Source organism: Protopterus annectens, chromosome 3.part1 (genome assembly GCF_019279795.1).
Source record: "Protopterus annectens isolate FY-2018-M chromosome 3.part1, PAN1.0, whole genome shotgun sequence".
Lineage (NCBI taxonomy): Eukaryota > Metazoa > Chordata > Ceratodontiformes > Protopteridae > Protopterus > Protopterus annectens.
In genome coordinates this window covers 1,467,945,545-1,467,965,593 of record NC_056732.1, presented here as the reverse complement: position 1 = coordinate 1,467,965,593, position 20,049 = coordinate 1,467,945,545, and the positions used below count along the sequence as shown (strand labels likewise).

Genomic DNA, 20,049 nt, shown 5'->3' with positions numbered 1-20,049 from the left:
ATTCCTGTTTAAAATCATGTATATTGTTGCACAACCTAGATATTCTAAGCATTTCACCATAAGGTAATGCTTCCAGGGTGTGCAAAGGATGACAAGTTTGTCCATGAACAAACGGTGTGCCTTGGTCAAACTTTCTGTGTACCGACATATATAGCACAGTACCATCCCTAATACTAATAGTATCATCTAGGTTAAGATACTTGTGTTCCCATGTTGAGACCATCAAATTCTAAACCATGTCTATTATTGTGTAAGGAAGTAACAAAATCTAAAACTAGTTCTTGTCCCCCTTGAGCTACACAAATGAGGTCATCATTATGTCTATAATACCTGATTACATATTGACGAAAGAACTTATTCCTATAGAGATATTCATTCTCAAAAAAAGCCCATACTTAAGTTGGCATACATGGGGGCAAAGGCAGCCCCCATTGCTGTACCCTGTCTCTGTCTATACAAACTATTATTGAATTAAAAAAAATATGTGTAAGACAGAAGTGTACAATTTCTATTATATACTCTACTACTTGAGAAGTACCTAGAAAAAAATCTAAGAGCCTCAATACCAAAATTATGATGAATATTTGTGTAGAGGCTCTTGACATCTAGTGTAAAGAAATACATTTGACTATTCCACTTGATGTCCTTAATCTTATCTAGGAAGTGAAATACATCCCGTATGTAACATGGTAAAGTGTTGACTGCAGGTGACAAATAGCCCTGCAGGAAAAGACCCAATTTATGTGAAAAATATTCACACCCAGAAACTATAGGCCTCTCAGGGGGCTTTGTAAGATTTTTATGAATTTTGGGCAGGCAATAAAAATATGCCATTTTACATACATCAATATTGAACTTATTCTTAGTATCTGTATCAGTAAAATATCCCAATCTATAACCTTTCTTCAACAGCTCGACAAATTTAGAAATCGCATCATTATATAATGACACATTAACTTTCTCATAAATACTATCATTATTTCAGTGTTCTTCACACATAGCCATATACTGAGCATAATGCATAACGACAAGCCTATTTCCTTTGTCGGAAGGTTTAAAAATAACATCTTGCATATGATTCAAAGTTTGGAGAGCTTTCCATACTGAGATAGACAGATTATATTCAACCTGATGTCTATTCCTAGTAAATTTGTTATATGCATCCTCAATAGCATAGTTAAGCATGTTAGAAAAATGAACAACTTGTTCATTTTAAAATGAGGTAAAAAAACACTTTTAATTTGAACACTTCGAGTGTCCAAACAACAATAAGCATTAAGAGAACTTTCAGAGTCACATGTGTAAAAACTCTCACAAGAAGTATTCATACTGTTTTCAGAATCAACCAAAATCTCATCTTTATACATTTTATTAAAATAATGCTTCAAATGCAACTTTCTAATAAATGTAAAAACATCATGTTTAGTATCATATATACGTGGCAACACCATAGGTATATATTTCAAGCCACAGTTCAAGACCACAAACTCACAATCAGAAAATACGTGTCCTGAAAGATTAACCACATAACTATTACAGGAAGGAGGTAATGAGTTATCTTTTACCTCTTTTATATCCCCTCTGAGGATAGGGGTCCCTCTGAAGCTGTCCTGGTTGGTCACGCTAATGTTTCCACCCTTGTTTTCCTCCTCTATAGTTGTTAAAGTCAGTCCAAAAGGTTTGATAATGGCATTCCAGCTGCTGGGCTGGTGGTAAAACTGGATATTCTTCCATGTTTTCAGGTTCCTTATCAAAGGAAGTGTAGTGGCCATCCGATGATGAAAAGGAAGAATTATTCAGTTGGTAACCATCATCCTCCCTTTGAAACCTCACGTGATTACTTGCTTTCTTCTGATTCACCCTAGAAATGAAGGCTTTCCCATTCTCATAATCACGAAGGTCACGGAGCAGTTTCCTTTTCTTTCTTTCCACCAATTTCTTCTCATAATCTTTGAGTTTTAGGTTAATATCAGCTAGAAAAGCATCAAGCACTTGAGCATGTGTTCCAGAAGACAGAGTATTACACACATTTTTAATTTGATCTCTCAACTCTCATTGCTTAACCCTGTCTTGCTCTAAAAGGATATTAACCAACTCAAGTGAACACTTGTGTGCCGCAGCAACCCAACATTTATGAAACTGGACATCTGCTGCATTTTGTAAATCAAAAGAAAGAGTAGGATCTTTAAAAACTCTTAACCCCCTCGGGGTAATGTCCAGATCTATATATTTTTGTAAACTGGACAAATTGAAGAAAGTAGCAGTCTCCTTCCATATGCACTTTTCCAATTTTTCAAAAAGAGACTTACTTTCTTCATTTAACGATGAAGGTAACTTCTGACCACCATTATTGAATGGGTTGTGGCAACACTTGTTCCTCTCTTCTTCCCATCTTTCCCATGTAGTATGCGTAGTCTGAGCATTACTAGCCACATTATTTTGATGTGAAATATGCTCTGCAGAGTTAGTTAAAAAACTGTCCAAAGACATCTGAAGGTACCTGGCCTGGAGATTGAGCAGGAAGAGCATGTCGAGCCTGTGAATGTATACTGGGTGCCTCAGAGTGATGTAGCATATCTCACATGTTTCCGTGGAGCCCGGTATGGAACAGACCCAGGACCTGACCTCAGGGGACAGGAACATGTCAGTGTGTGCCTCCAGGGGGGGACAACATCCCTTGGGTTGGTTCCACCTCATGGTATTGCTGAACCAGTACATGAGGCAGCCCCAGGTTGGGACACACATGTGATGTGTCCAGGTAACATGGGCAGATGGGTTTGGAGAGGTGATTTTGCTGGCCAATAGTACATACACATGTTATTGTGGCACTGTTATAGAACATATATTAGTAGTAATAGTCTACACATTCCAGGAAAATGTCCAACAGCATGCATAGATATCCCCAATAACACAGAATGTCAGATGTACAGCAATTGCAAAGCAGCCATACCACAGGCATATATGGAACCATAGTGGCCCTGGCAATGGCATGCAGGCAAATAGTCTGTAACAGGTCAGCAATGATAGTGTCCACACAGGGAACATGGCTACAATCACATAGCAGAAAGTGGGATACAATACAAAATCTCTCCCACTGGTAGGTAGGCTGTAGTCATACCTAATGAGTTGTGTGTGCAGTTTGTTGAAAATGATATGGGGGGGGTGACAGAGATGTGTATTACGAACTGTGGTAACCTTGCTGTATGAGTTGCTCAGACCTGTTTCCATCTTTATGTCTTTCAGCTAAGATGTCACATGCACCCTTGCCTACCTATTCGACAGCTGAGAATGAAGTGCTTATCACACACCTGATCCAGCACTACCCAGTGCTGTTTGGCATGGCTGCCCATGAACAGCAGGAGCAGACTGCCCTGTGGAACAACCTAGTCCACAGGGTCAATGATGTCGGACTGCACAACCGCAGTTATGAGCAGGTCTGGCATCATTGTACTGATCTGCTTCTCAATGTCCATCGGTGTGCTGCTGCAGTCCGGGGGGATCACCTCACCATGGGGGGCCATGCCATCCACCCCCCGATATGTATGGAGGAGCCCCTGGCCAGCCTTGTGGCACCTGTCCATCCGGCCGGCCACCAACCACTGGACACCTTTGTGGAGGTGGGTTGCACCCACACACCGGCCTAGGAGCATGCAAGTAAGGACACAGGGCACATCAGTAGACCTCTGTTCCATATACATCTGCATCGGTACAGGTAGATCATGCATATCTGACCTGTTATAGATATATTGTGTTGCTGCATACTACTGATAAACAGATGTCCAGATGTGGTAGTATTATGGAAGTGTACCATTGATGTATTGCAATACTGCACCCACCCTGTAGCACTGCCACAGGTGTGGCCACTGACATTGCATCTCTCACCCTCTTATGTAGGTCCCTCCAGGATACCACCAAGGCTGCAGCATGTAGCTGGTAAGTATGGTTTATGTAGAAGCTTGCCAACACACCGGGCATGTAATGGTGACAGTATATTCCATGCACACATCTAACACACCTACCCTGAATGCATGCTGTACATGCACACGTATTGTTGCTGTGAAATGCACGGCGTCACAGGGGTGACCATATTTGGGTATTGAAAGGGTATGTCAGACACCTGAATGATAACTAACATCCTGTCATTGCACAATGTGTCCACAGGAAGTAACATAATTGTGGGAGACATGGCCTATAGTAGGGACATGTTCTGAACAACACCCATATACAGTGCAACACCAGTGTATATACCTGTAGGACAATGGCAACTGCTGCAGAGATACTCTATGGCATAGGGCATTACAGTAGTCCACATGATCAGCTGAGACTAGGCTATAACATGTGGTGTTCAGTGTATGGGACACTGCAAAGTGACACATGTGTGCAGGGCTTACTTGTCATGCATCTGCAAAAAGGCAGAAGGAGGGGGGTGTCAGCATGACACACCAGTGCACTGCAGCAGGGATCCTAAGGATGCTAGGAATGGCTCTATCTGCACATAGTCAGGTTCAGGACCTGTGGCAGCTGTAACCCTACCCCCACAGCAATAGTGATGGCAGTGTGTGAACACCATGGGATGTGCACATGAGTACACCTTGCAATCATGCAGAATAGGGGGACATGTATAGGGCAGACTGAACATACACTGGTAAATGCAGATGACCCACGCTGGTATACCCATGCCAAGAGTAGTGATTGCTGTAGTACAGACAACAAGAGGTGTGATAAACCATCGTGATAAGGGTGTGCACACATATGCCCACATGGTGTGTATGCATCACAGTAGGCAGCCGCACACCTAACACAATCTGTAGATACTGCATGTGAAAGTACAGGTCATATGTCACGTATCGGGCTCATGTACTGCTAAGATATGCAGTGATGTGGTCCCATGGCAGATCAGGGATGGGTGCGTCAAATCAATAAAGGTGTGTACAACCCCCATAGCCACAGTATGCTCTGATGGTTGTCAGTGTAAGAGTACTGGCATGGTCATTCATCATCCGCTGATGTTGAGAGCTGTGCATCAGACATCAGGCATTCGCAAATGACATCTGTCCACATATCATACCAGGTATATGTTGCTGGAAAACATAGGGGCTGTAAGCATAAAGCTGACATAACTGACACAGTAATACACATTCAGAATGGGCCGTACACCTGTGAGGTGTGGTGCACAGTACATAGCAGGATGCAGAACAGGTGCACATAAATGCCGTGTTCATGGGCGCAGTGGTGTCCAGGGGAAGGGGCTTCACATAATGACACAGCACATGCAATACACACATGTATACTGTTGCCAGCATGGATTGACTACAGCTGCACTGCATGCTGTCAGGTACCATATGTTATGCATGTTAACAGAGGAGTAATCTGAGGACTGTGTGTACTTTCATTGTGCAACCTCACCTGTGTGTGTGTGTGTGTGTGTGTGTGTGTGTGTGTGTGTGTGTGTGTGTGTGTGTGTGTGTGTGTGTGTGTGGGTCCTGGTGAGTAGTCAGTTTGTCTGTAGGGTCACTCTGGTGAAGTGGAGGGAGGTTGACGCAGATAGGATGCTTGTGTGTATGTGCGTGTGTTTGTGTGGCTGGCCATGTATGCGCATGTGTGATTGTGGGGTGTTCATACAGCAGTACCTCCCTCTGGGATCATGCAGTACATGTACATGGACTGCCAGATTACACACCAGGAATACCTGTCATGTGTGTAATCGCAGGACAGCTAATAGTATAATATGGTCTGAAGCATGGAACAGGCATCCAGAGGGAAGGTAGTTACCAGGTACACCCTTTATATCTCATTCAGCAGAGAGGTCACCCAATACCCACATATGCAGCACTACAGATGCATTGGGGAAGTACTATTCAACACCAGGGAGTGTATCCAAATATTACAGTTGTCACATGATAGGCTGAAGGAGCAGCATAACTGACATGTACTGAGCATTACATACACGTGACACACCAGTGTGTGATACTATGTATAGAACATAGTAGCCACACATATAGAGCCATGCTCATGATGCCAGGACCTACAGAGGGTGCATACCGAATGACAGCAGTGAGGTCATGTAAAACCATTACATACAGGTCAGGCAGGTAAAGTAGCAACAGGCCTTGTATTGTGACCACCAGTGTAGGCATTTAGAGGACTGATATGTTAATGAGTGGTATCAATGTGTGTATGTTAACAAGTGTGATGCAGGATGGGGTACCACATGGACATATACGTGGGACTGTCTATAAACTCATGGACAGGTAGGTATTATGGAGGTGTGTGTGTGTGTGTGTGTGTGTGTGTGTGTGTGTGTGTGTGTGTGTGTGTGTGTGTGTGTGTGTGTGTGTGTGTACTGTTAGCCAATGATGTACAGGTTTTAAAGTGCGTTTCTTGTTTTCCCCCACAGATGGCAAAGTGGGTCAGGGTCCCTCCTGCATGCAATCTAATGTTGGTGTCCATAGAGACACCAAAGATGACAATAGTACTGTTGCAGAGGTGGGGATGTCAGGGGCCAACACTGTGCCAACATTTGACATCCCATTTTAGCCACCCCAACCCCGCACACAGTTTCAGTGCTTATACACACCCCATCACCAGTGACCATAGCAGAGGGACAGCTGGCGTTCGGTGGCAGTGCACAGGAAAGTGTGGTAACCATGCCTACTGTGTCCGGTCACAGCAGGCATAGCCAGATGTCCAGCAGGGGACCACATAGGCAGTTGTCCCAGGGTGCTCGTGGTAGGGCCACTGGACATCATGCCCCTGGCAGAGGTGACATAGCTAATAACAGCAGGTCCATGTTTCTGGCTGTCATGGTGGTGTAGGCATGTATAGAATGCTACCATAGACAGGGCCTGAGGCTGCAGAGGGCTGCTCTCACATCTGCAAATGACAACGCCCATAAACTGGCTGGTGCCATCCGTGGATTAGCTGAGTTCATGGATAGATGGTATGGTGAGATGATGGCCCTCATCGACCGTGGTCTGTCCGTGCTTGAACATGTGGTGGGAGTGCGGTGATGGCTGTGGACGTAGGCCAGCAACGCCAACAGCTGGTGGTTCACGTGGACATGCTAGGACACCAAGGGCTTCCTGTAGTGGCATTACCAGCCCCAGCACTGCGGGAGGTGCTGCCTGCACCACACCATAGCAGGCCATGAGCACGTGGTCCTGGCCAGTCCCAGGAGACACCTGGTACCAGCGGACATTTATCATCACCAGGTGAGAGTGGCACATCAAGGCCTGTACCTGGACGTGCCCATGCAACCCTGGCAGGCACAGTCCACGTGTCCATGGCTGGAGGCAGTGAACTGCATACCCTGCCAGGTATGGTCTGCAACTGTCCAGAAACACCTGTGTATGGCAGCCACATGGCAGAACTGTGTGCATGCATACCCACATACTATGCAAATACACCTAGGGCAACCTCATACCTACACACACCACATCACCATGCCCAGCTCACCACTGTACACCCCCCACCCACACACACATGGTGTCAAATGTATGGCCCACCATCGGCCTCTAGCAAACCAACACCACACCCTGTGCATATAATGATACCTGTGACACATCCCTGTCATCCATACCATCAATGCAGGGACAGGCTGATATGGTTCTGATGCACACTGTGACTGTACTACAGTGTACCATAGTACTGCAGTGTAACATGTTGTAAGGAGTAAAGTGTAATGCATAAATGGCAGGTAGTGTAGCCATCCAGCAATGATGCATTATAGCTGTTAGTAACACTGGTTGATTTCAGTCCCTATAATGTTATCCATATGTGTTGTAGGTGTACATGTGTCAGCACAAGGATGGTCTGCAGTTATATTCCACAACAGGGTATGTCACTGTGTTGACACCATGGCTGTGACATATCTGGGGTACAGTTGAGCACATTACTAAAACGGTTATTGCCTTTGCCACATGAACAGGTGACCCCGCTGAGGCATGTATACACTGCAACCTGATGTAGACCCATCCACATACACGCACACTGTTACTTGGCAACACTGGGGCTAGACCCCCTACCTTGCTATGTAGTGATACTGAAGTGTCTACAGTTACATTCAACATGATGGATCATTACCCAGTAAGGGGTATATACTGTGACACAGCTCACACACTAGGGATACAACAGGGAGGCCTTGGTGTCCAGCTATGCCTGCAGGTGTGCCTGTTGCCAGTACTACATTTAGCACTCTGCTCTTGCCTGGATTAACACTGTCAACAGTAGTACTGCCATGATACACTACATGACAGTGTGACAGCACGTACCCTAGATTGCTACCCCTGTATGTAACACATTCACATGGATAACAGTGCTGTACAGGTCTCATATACTTGTGTGTTCCAGACATGACACTCACACCCCTTGCTGCTGTAATGACAGCACATAGATGCATGTATTGTACATGGCATTACATACACTTATTACAGATGTCATTACCCTGCTATGTTATCAAACTGGGTGGTGAGCCATGGTTATCAGGGCTAAGCCAGGCTTAGCAAGTATCAACATTGCTGCAATATAACAGCTGAGCTGATTTGCGCACTAGTCAACAAAGCCTACACTGTGTAAGTGCCTTTACATTTACCCATAGCTTAGCACCACTTAGCTTCGCATAAACCCACACAAACATGCTTAAAGCTGCTCCAAACTGCCTCATCCACTCTGTATCCAACAGCCCTTGTTCTGCCCAGCAACAAAATGAACAGCCCTTGCAGGTCTTGAACCCAGCACCATGTAGACTGAAGTCACAGCACTTAACCACTACGCCATGACCACTATGAAAACAGCTGTTGTTGTAGCAATATAGCTGTCAATACATATATTGAGTAGTATTGAACAATTGCCTTTAGTTCCTAAATTGTGTAGTCCTTGTTAGTAATATGACTGTTGCATCACATATGTTGTTTTACCACAATGTACACATAACAGATACATATGGTGAGATATATCTGGGAGGGTATACACAACCATGAGGTTTACTCATGACAGGAATATGGTTGTATATATATATATATATATATATATATATATATATATATATATATATATATATAAAATAGGTCTATATATGTCTACATGTACATACACATTTATACTCATACATATGTCTGTATACACATCTGTATAGTGCTACATATATATGGTCATGTGTATATCTCTTTGTATGTACATATGTATATATTGCAGTGCTACAGAATCCTGAAAGCCCAACATCCAGAAGACTATACTCCTGAGACCAGTCTCCTGAAAACCCACACTCCTGAACACTCTGACTCTTGGAAACCCAAAACCCTGTAAACGCACAGGATACCAACACATACTATATTCCAGCACAAGTACATACAAAAACATATTACCCATCAACTATATGCAGGGGGGCAAGCCCCTATGCACCCCCCATGTGGGAGGCTGCGTCTGCCACACCCCCTGCTACTCAAATATAACAACGCCAAGATTGCACTTTAGTACACTAAGTGCAATCTCAGAGTTGTTGATATATTTACATAGCAGGGGATGTGGGGGGTACAGCCCCCTACATGGGGGGTGCAAGGGGGGCATGCTCCCTTGGTTATACTTGGAAAAGAGTAATATGGATTATGTTTTATTTGTTTCTTTATGTGCTTGCGCTGGAATATAATACATGTTTTCAGGATGTTGAGTTTTCAGGAGTTTGACTTTTCAGGATTTTGAACTTTCAGGAGTTTGGTTTCTGGAGTTTGGTCTTCAGGATTCTGGGCTTTCAGGATTCTGTAGCGCTCCCATATACATATATGTATATATAGCTATATGTATATATAAATATACGTATATGTATATTTATATATAGATATATGTATATATAGTTATATATGTATGCACATTCTATGTGTACAGATATGCCTAGTTATGTTGGTGTATATGTAGATACCAATAACTATATGTACATACATATCTATTCTGATATACCTACTACTGTCAATAAATATGTAGATATCCATATGTATATGTGCATATGTATCTCTATCTGTATATGTGTAGACATATATTGCTCTGTATATGTATATATCTGAGTGTTTATATGCATATCTATGTACATATACATATCCATCTATGTATGTTGATATGTATATGTGTATGTATCTATACAGATATCTGGATAATTATATGTACATATATCTTCACCATATGTCCTGAACATGGAGTGTAACCCTACCTCAGCCCCTATAGTCCTAACTTCGTAGTGCAAGGGGCTGTCAGGTATGTACAGCAGGTATATTTGTAGACTATTGCTACTGTAATAGGGATTGTCTTCACAGACATGGTGTGTGTGGGAGGTCACATCTGCTTTTAACATGTGTGCCATTGGCTACTGACAGACATCCTAAGGACATCATAGTACAGTACCATTGTTAGCACGTAATGCTCCTGTGGACTACAGCAGAGATAATGGCCAATATATGTGGACAGTCTGACATACTTTGGACAATCCAGAGGTATACACAAAACCTCTTAGTGCAAGACATGTGGACCAATCTTGACAATGTGGATGTTAAGAGCCATGTAGATGGGTATTACATGTAACTACTGGTATACATGTGCCCCCATAGGATATGCATTCACACTCCCCCGTCTGTCCTGCCACATAATAACCACTGGTACAGAGGTGCCATGGCCACATACTATCCACTAGATATTGACATACATCTGTACAGCATACCACTGCTCTGTTTGACATACACGACAGTTATGGTGGCCCGGCAGCAGTACATCTGGCAAGTATCTGGACATTACCTCTCACTGGGTAGGTACACTAAGCTGCTAGGCATGTAACAAAGCACTGTGCAGGCTACAGGCAGACTGGCTCAACACTGGCCTACATTTCCTATGGGGCAATGCACATGTACCTGCATATATAGCACACTCTACAGGCATGCCACAACACAGAGTAACATACACCTGTGTGAAAGTGCATAACCACAACCAATGTGAACACAGCCACATATGGTATACTAGCGTAATATTACAGTATATGGACTATCTGTTCAACACCAACCTCATATGTGCCACTCACACACTAACTCTACATATACTGGGCCGCTACACAGAGTGGTCCAATGCCTGTCTGTGGTATGGAACATGTGCGTGTATGGCCCTACAAACATGTCAGCTGAAAAGGTAACATACAGTGGAGCAGCATGTAACATCAGACAGAACAGGACCAAGAACAATGACATCTACCACAGTCTGTACACAGGCCAAGATACATATTAACAATACACACACTGACGACAGTCACCATAAGTACAGAGACCTCAGTACTGTACACACAACCACAGAATGTCCAGGTTATGTCATCAAATATAACCCCTACTATACATAACATGTGTAGCAGCCTGATATGTCACTGGTTTTTATCAGATATGATGTCACTAATTATGGTGTATAGCACATATGCACCCCTTACTGCATGACATATGTACAAAGGTTGACAGAGTTGTGGCTGGAAGAACATACACAGGGCTAATATTGACATGTTGCTGTAATAACCTCATACATTTACTGTTGTAACAGGGTTTGTTGCAAAATATGTCCTATGAGGGATATGAAGTCAGTACCTCTCACAGCTGTCACCATCTACAGACTGCAATGCTCACACTACCTTCTGCAGTTCACAGATAGGTGCTCTGTGGGTAACACATGAAACAAAAGGTACCACACACTGCCCAGTCTGCAGATAACCATACAGATGGGACTTTCCTCATAAACATAGCACTGACATGGCAGGTATTAAAACATGTAGGACAGCCATATCCACACACAACCTGTTAAACCAACATTACTCTAAATTCAGTATAGCAGCACTTACAGTCTGTAGCCTGTCTGTCAGGTCAGGCACATTCTCCTCCTGTGTGTTGGCCTGTTTCCACAGAGTATGTTGCTAGAGGTAAATCCCTAATCCGTCTGAGATGCTATTTGCCAAACAACAGATCGAGTTCCTGCTCACAGTGAATGAAAGGCCCAACACCAACATGATGTTCCTAGATATTGGAGTGTGTTTCCATGCAATTGGCTATGGGAATGTTACCACAGCTGTTCCACATGCAATCAGCTAGAGGAGGGCTGCAATTTGTGCAGAGGCCATCAGCTGATCATGAGCATCACTTAAAATACACATGCTGCTGCCTAAGCAAAGCAGACATAAGTCTCCACATCCACCAGAGAGGGAATGAGGGAGGCAGACAGAGGCAAAGAAAGGTCAGGGAGGGGTGGGAGTGTAAAATTGCACCTACATTGATAGCATGATGCCAGTATACCCTGGTGTCAGTGGCATCTGTCCATACAGGGCTTGTGTTTCAGGCATGCTATGTCCTTTGTGGGTCACATTTGATGGCACCACAGGTGTTGCAGATTTCCAGTGTGGAACATTGGGGAGGTGCACTGTGGGCATGTACATGCCTATTGGACTGATGGACAGGGTGCCATGCCCTCTGTAGCCCACTGCAATCACACCACGGTTACTATCAGTGGGCAATGTGCAGTGTACTACTAACATAGTGGCTGTTGCCTAGGGAAGTGTGTGTGTGTATGAGACATGGGTTGAGAGTGTTCCCTGGGTAATGCAAGGGTTGCTAACATTGTACAACTGGCATTGATGTCACATGTAGGGGTATGGATTTGCACCCCAGCCACTTGGCTATTTCACATCTGTTATCCCTGTACGGTGGACATTGTGATGTATACCTAGGCCACCATATAAGAAGTTTGCAAAACCCACCCCACATTGTTGTTACATACTCACAACCACCTCCACACAGGATACGAATGACAAACACAGACACACAAACATACACATGCACACACACACACACACACACACACACACACACACACACACACACACACACACACACACACACACACACACACACCTGTCATGTCTAGGATTACAACTCCTACCTAACTAGTATATTACACTACAGAACTATACACTTATAAGGTGCACCATGGAGATTGCTGGAGTACTCCTTCCCCGAAGGTGTATTTCACAGTGAATGACGTCAGCAGGATTGCCAAAGTAGGGCATTTGAATTGTACTGAGTGTGAGTATCCTAAAATGCATTGCTCCCTACACAGACATAGAAACACACACAAAACATCCACAACTGCCATGTGTGGGAATAGAACCCCTACCAGAGTTCTATATCACACTACAGCGTGCTAGCAACATTTGGTTTCTGTAAGCTTAAAAGCTATAACATAGTGTATTGTCTTACTTACATTTCATGGCTCCTGATAGTTGTTTTCTTTTCTATTTGGAATCCCTCCTGCTGGGATTGCTCTACAACCAGTCCCAACCACCCAATCTCAGTGATAATTGCTACCCCCCTCCCCCGAGCCATTCTTATAGGAGGCTATATCAATACCCACTCCTTTGGGAACCATCTTTAAAATGTAGTATATTCCCAACCTAAAGGAGCTTCCCTTAGTTTGCTGTCTGTGTTCACTGTAAGTTTTTTTTATATGCATATGCCTTTTTAGCATTGTCTGTTTGCTGTCATAATTTACAGGGATTTTTATGCTGGTTTATATTAGTCCTACATTTATTATTGCTATTTAGAGTGTATAGTCTGACAAAACTGTGATGCTTTTTTTTTTACTGCTCATTTTATATGTAGAGCTTGTTGATTAATCCAGTGTGTATATGCTTGCTTACATATCTAAACTTACCTAGGAAGCTAGACTGGCTTCATAGACAATTCCTTTTTGATATCTGCTTCACTGTTGTTGTTGTTGTTGTTTGTCTTTTGGCTTTTCCCGGTTAGGGGTCGCCACAGCGGAACTCCGGTCTGCTAATGATTGGCAGTAGATTTTCACAAACGCCGAGGTGCCAGCTCGATGTTCAACCTTCAATGAAGGCACGCCCATTTGCGCATGTCTTTCGAACACCCACCTTGCTTCACTGTAGTTGCATTTAATTTTAAGAGGCAGAAACATACAGTTGTTGTTAGTTTTTTACACAAACAGCAGAAACACAGCATTTGTTACAAATTCTAGCCAATATCTTACCTAACTACAATTCTAATTAGTATTGGTTAGCAGAAACATATCTGCTCTCAGTAAGGAGAAACATACAGTTTGTTTATTTGGTATCTGGTATTTGAAAAGCTGAAACAGTATTTGTTACCTAACTACAGTAGGTATTAGTTAGCAGAAACATACAGTAAGGAGAAACATACCATTTATTTGGTATCTGAAAAGCAAAAACAGTGTTGGTTGCAAACTCTAATCTGCATCTAAATTAACTACAGTTCAAACTAGTTCTGTAAGCAGAAGCATACTTGGTATTTGAAGCAGGAACATACAGTTGTTTATTTGGTATTTGAAAAGCAGAAACACAGCATTTGTTACACATACTAGCCAGTATCTTACCTAACTATGGTGCTACTTTAACCTGTTTGACTTAGTACATTGTTAGATTTGTCTGTAATGATCTGCCTAAGCACCGTTTCCTATTCTTTGTGATTCTTTACTCTTCCCCAGACATTTATTTATGTACCTACTTATTGTATCATTTCTTGTACCAACTCTCTGTCTTCTGATAATCCTTCCATCACACTCTGACTGATATCCTCTACTCTCCTAATTGTCTCCATTTCTCCTAGAACTGTACTACTCACTTTCTGCTCACACTCTCTTTTTTTCTCTTTTTGAAGTTTGCTCGGGCCATCCACAAGCCTCGGGATTGCACCCCCCTACCCCCCCACCCCCAACGCCTTCAGGTCGGAACAATTTTTAGCTAAAGCTCAAATCAGCCCTGAAAAATCTCAACTTGTAAACACAAGCCTTCCAGTAGAATTAATTATTTGGTGAATCTCATTGAATTTGTTTTTAACAATTTTCTCTTACTTTGTGACCATCTTTGTGAGGTGAGCACAGCTGCATTGAGCTCCATTCAGCTTCTAACTTGGAGAGCTTTAATGAAGTTGGGCACTCGGTAGGAACATACCCTACTAATCCACACTTCTTACCATAGCTGGGAGGAATTTTTAGTTAAGGCATATTCCCCATTCTATAGTTCCAACTTCCCACTCCCTCCTAGGGAAGCTAACCACAGATTAATTATTATTGAATCTTACCTTACCTTATCTTTAGGCTAAACTACCTTCTTGTTCAGTCAATCTCTTGCAGTTACTGATAGGTTTCTACAGCTTTAGGTTCTCTTGCTCTAGCCGCTCCCTCCCCCCAGATCCCATCCACCCCCAGTGCTCCTACACTTATAGCCCATATAGCTCCACTCCCTCCACAACAGCCTATTACCATCCCTCAGTCATCAGATCCACTCCCACTTCCACACCACACCCTGCACCTCACAGCAACCTCCTCTGTACACCCCACCCACACCATGCAAGGCACACTAGGACTACTACTACTAACTCTCACCACTCTAGCTTACACCACTTCCATACACTCTGACATACCAACAAATACTACCTACCACATAACACACACACACACACACACACACACACACACACACACACACACACACACACACAACCTCACACAAATATAGTAATATGCTCCACACTATTTACCAATAACTTATTACTCCACATACACAAAACAGCAACCATACTTCCTCATAAAAGGCTAACAGTACCCAAAACAACACATAGATATAGCCTATTCCAGAAAACTCACTCTATTCCTCAGGAAATGGCTACTAATCTCAGGGGACATACACCCCAACCCAGGTCCAAGTAACCCAATCCTATCCCAGAAACACAAGTCAGACCTACTTAGTATCAATATAAACACATGTAGCATATCCAACAAACTACATGACTTTCACGTATTCATATCTCACTACTCCCCAGACATACTAACCATTACAGAGACCTAGCTAAAACCTGCCACACAAAATGAAGAAATTCTTCCCGCAGGCTATAACATCCTAGGGTAAGACAGAGGTAACAAAAAGGGAGGTGGAGTTGCAACTTCCAACCACTAAAAATCCCACTTCCCAAATTCCAGAATGCAGAGACATTACGCTCTGTTATGTCCCTTAAAAACAAAAATAGAATCAACATCCTCTGTAGTTATATTCCTCCAGGAAATAACTCACCTATAATAGAAGAGAGACTACAATGGGCCACTATCAACCTACCCCAAGAAACCATCCTACTAGGCGACCTAAACTTAGACTGGCTAGCCTGCAACTCCAACAACCCCTCAAACCACATTAACTTATTTGGATTCTCACAACTAATCCAAGAACCCACCAGAGTAGACAAAAACTCCAATAGAACCTCCATTCTAGATTGGACACTAGTTAATATCCCCACATATAATTATCATGTGGGCTGCTTACCTGATACATTGAGTGACCACTGCCCCACATTCCTCCTTCATAAACAGGCAAAAATACCCAAACCCATGCTATTCAAGGAGACTATGGATGAGCACAAAGTCAGTCCACAAACTCTTAACAGTATGCTCCAGCAACAGGACTGGAATCCACCAAAAACTCTACCTTTAAACCAGGCAGTTGATTTTTTTTTAATACTGCTTTTATGAATGTACTAAATATACTAGCTCCCATCAGGAAACTCAGGACTAAAGATAACTATGCCCCATGGCTAAATAGGACAACAAAAAGCCTTAATAAAAGCCAGAGACAATGCCTGGAAAAACTAGAAAAAGAATAACACTATCCAAGACAGACAGAAATATCAAGAACTATGAAATAAGGCCAAAACCCAAACAAAAGTAGATAAAAAGAACTACTTCTTAGACATCCAAAACAAGCACTCCAGAACCCCCCAAATGTTCTGGCAGGCCACAAATACCCTTCTAAAACCAGGCCAAAAACACCACCCCATTGCCCAACAACAATTCTGATAATGATAGCATAGCCTCAGAACTCAACCATCACTTTACAGAATTTATCCTCGCACTATCTATCCAACTATCCAACAAGAACACTAAAACCACCCCAACTGTAGAACAGACTAACATACCCACCTTCACACTCTCACCTTTACCAACCTCTTCAGTTAAAAAGCTACTCTATAAACTAAAACCCACCACAATCGCAGTAGATGATTTGCACACAAATTTTCTAAAATTAGCTGCAGAATCACTAGCCTACCCTGTCTCAATTCTTATAAACTGCTCTATACAAGAAGCCTAAGTACCTCATCTATGGTAAGTGTCACATATAATTCCCCTTCACAAAGGTGGAAACTCCTATGAGCTATCAAACTACTGGCCAATTGCTATCTTATCCCCCCTTTCCAAGCTTCTGGAGAAATGTATTCACACCCAGGTAATGCACTTCTTATCCTCACATAACCTCCTTTCCCCCACTCAGCATGGTTTCCGCCCAAGTTAACTTTAGAATCAGGAAGACACACCAAGCTGGAACCAAAAAACCAAAAGAGGTATATAAAACCAGTAAAAGTTTTTTTTAGAAATTGTAAACTCTTCCGAAACAGTAGCGTGTGTCAAAATCTTCTAAATGCAAATAGCAAATGTAAATGAAGGCAAAAAAACTTTTAAAGTTGTGGAGGAATGCCAAAACCAAATAGTTCCACGTAAATCTTTTATTCACCAACACGATAAGAACACTACCATATAACTTTTTTTTGCCTGGACAATTCCAGGCTTTTTCAAGATTAAAATAAGAATGTGGCCATGCTGGTTAAATACACAGGTTAATAGGCCAAATTAGCAATTAAAGTTTAAGTATCATCAAAAATTCTAATGAAGTTGTCCAATAAACTTCTTTCACTGTGTGAATCTTGTATACTACAAGCATATGTTGATATTTCTTATATAGCTAAATGCTACAAAATTCATTAATTGCTGTTAAAATGAATAAAAAATACAAAAAATAACTAGTAAATTGAACAATACTTGAATACACTTGTATTTAAATAATTAAAAATGTCTTCTTTAAAAAATGTCTTCTTAGATTAAAAGCATTGCACTGTTATTTTATAAATGGACCACTAGAATTCAATTCAAATACATTATATATAATTGTGTATGCATTATGTTTCCGCCCAAACCATAGCACAACCACTGCTCTACTCTCCTTTACCAATTAGATTAACCATCTAAGAAACAACAGCAAATTTGTTTCAGCCATATTCCTAGATCTATCAAAAGCATTTGATATGGTCTCCCATAACCTACTCTTAGACACTCTGTCAACCTTATCCTTCGCCCCCTCTACTACTTCACGGTTTAGAAGCTATCTCTCTGACAGAAAACAATCAGTTAAATGGCAAAGTACACTATCTCCTTTATTACCAACTACTATAGGCATCCCACAAGGATCAATACTGGGTCCTCTACTATTCACCATTTTCACTAACAAACTACATACTTCCACCTTGCAAGCATCACTTATACAGTACGCAGATGACTCCACCCTAATCTGCTCAGCCCCATCCATAACCACTCTTCAAAAGCTTACCCAAGAATCCTTCTGCTCCGTGGAACAATGGATCACCGATATCCAACTCATTCTAAACCCCAACAAGACCAAATTGCTCCTTTTTACCCCCAATAAATCCAAATCCACACCTCCTACGTTCACTATCACCTCCACAAATGGGACCACAATCCCCCCCCCCTCTCACACTAAGCTGCTCAGGGTTGAAATAGATAACAATCTAAACTTTAATGTCCATATCTCACAAACCATCACAAAGTTACATAAGAAACTAGGAACCCTATACAAACACAAAGTTCCTATTGGACCAAGCTAGAATCTCCTTAGCCCAAACCCACCTCTAGTCTACACTAATGTATGCATCACCAATCCTAATTCATATTAGGAAAACAGACCTAAACAAACTAGAGTCATGTTACAATAAAACTGCAAAATTCACTAACAACTCCACTTTTAGAAGTCATCACTGTCTTGCCCTGAAGCGACTACAGTGGTTAGAACTCCCTCAGCTAGTTAGCTATCAACAATTAGTCCTCACCTTCAACATAATAAGGAACCCTCAGAAAACCCCAGCCCTAAACCAACTTCTAAACCAATATTCTGCAAATTGCCCTCTATGCTCATCCAACAAAACCCTGCTCTGCATAACCAAAGCCAATAACACTGCAGGGAAAAGTCTGTTCTCCCACACCATTGTTAGGGAATGGAATAACCTCTTCCAAATTATCTCCTCAGCACCATCCATCTCACTTTTCAAGACATCACTAAAGTTACACCTCTTGCAATCATGGCTCTGTCCCTGTATCACATAAAATCTTTTCTGCTCTCCTCCTAACTTGCCACACCTCATCTCCTCACTGCTTACCTCAGCTATTCTGTACTACTCAAATACTCCCTATCAGGAATTACTATCCTACAAACTATTTCTTACGCTATGACATATCTCCCGACTAGCATTATTTTCCAGATTCCATTCCTTCATTTTTATGCTTTGTACTACCAATAGGGAATTCACACTTTTGCTATCTATATACCATGCTTACTTAAATCAAACCAGGTATGAAAAATCTCCTTGATTATATATATGCCACTGTATAGAAATGTTCTGTTCATTCATGGATTATTTGTTGTCATATAAAGACATGGAGCTCTGATTTTATATATGCCTCTGTACAGAATTTTTTTTGTGATTTGTTGTATTTGCACTGTTATGTTATGGAGCTTTCCCCCCAGGCCTCTGCTGTAAATGGACCTTGTTCCAGTCGAACTTTCCCAGTAAACAAATGTAAAATAAAAATAAAGTAAATTATGCTGTTATAGAACAGACCACTGGAATTGCTGGAGTGCCCCTTTCCCAAAAGTGTATTTCACAGTGAATGACAATAGCAGGATTGCCAAAGTAGGGCATTTGAATTGTACTGAGTGTGAGTAGCCTAAAATGCATTGCTCCCTACACAGACATAGAAACAAACACATAACATCCCCAACTGCCATGTATGGGGATAGAACCCCTACCAGAGTTCTATATCACACTACTGCATGATGCTGTTATAGGACACACCACATGGATTGCTGGAGTGCCTCTTCCCCAAAGGTGTATT

The 20,049-nt window shown here is 42.2% G+C and overlaps 1 protein-coding gene across 1 annotated transcript in view; it reads left to right on the top strand.

Annotated features, from left to right (window-relative positions):
• LOC122797794 (cubilin-like) overlaps positions 1-20,049 on the top strand; it is a 2,156,354-nt gene that overhangs the window by 589,717 nt on the left and 1,546,588 nt on the right. The gene's annotated exons all lie outside the window — the stretch shown is intronic.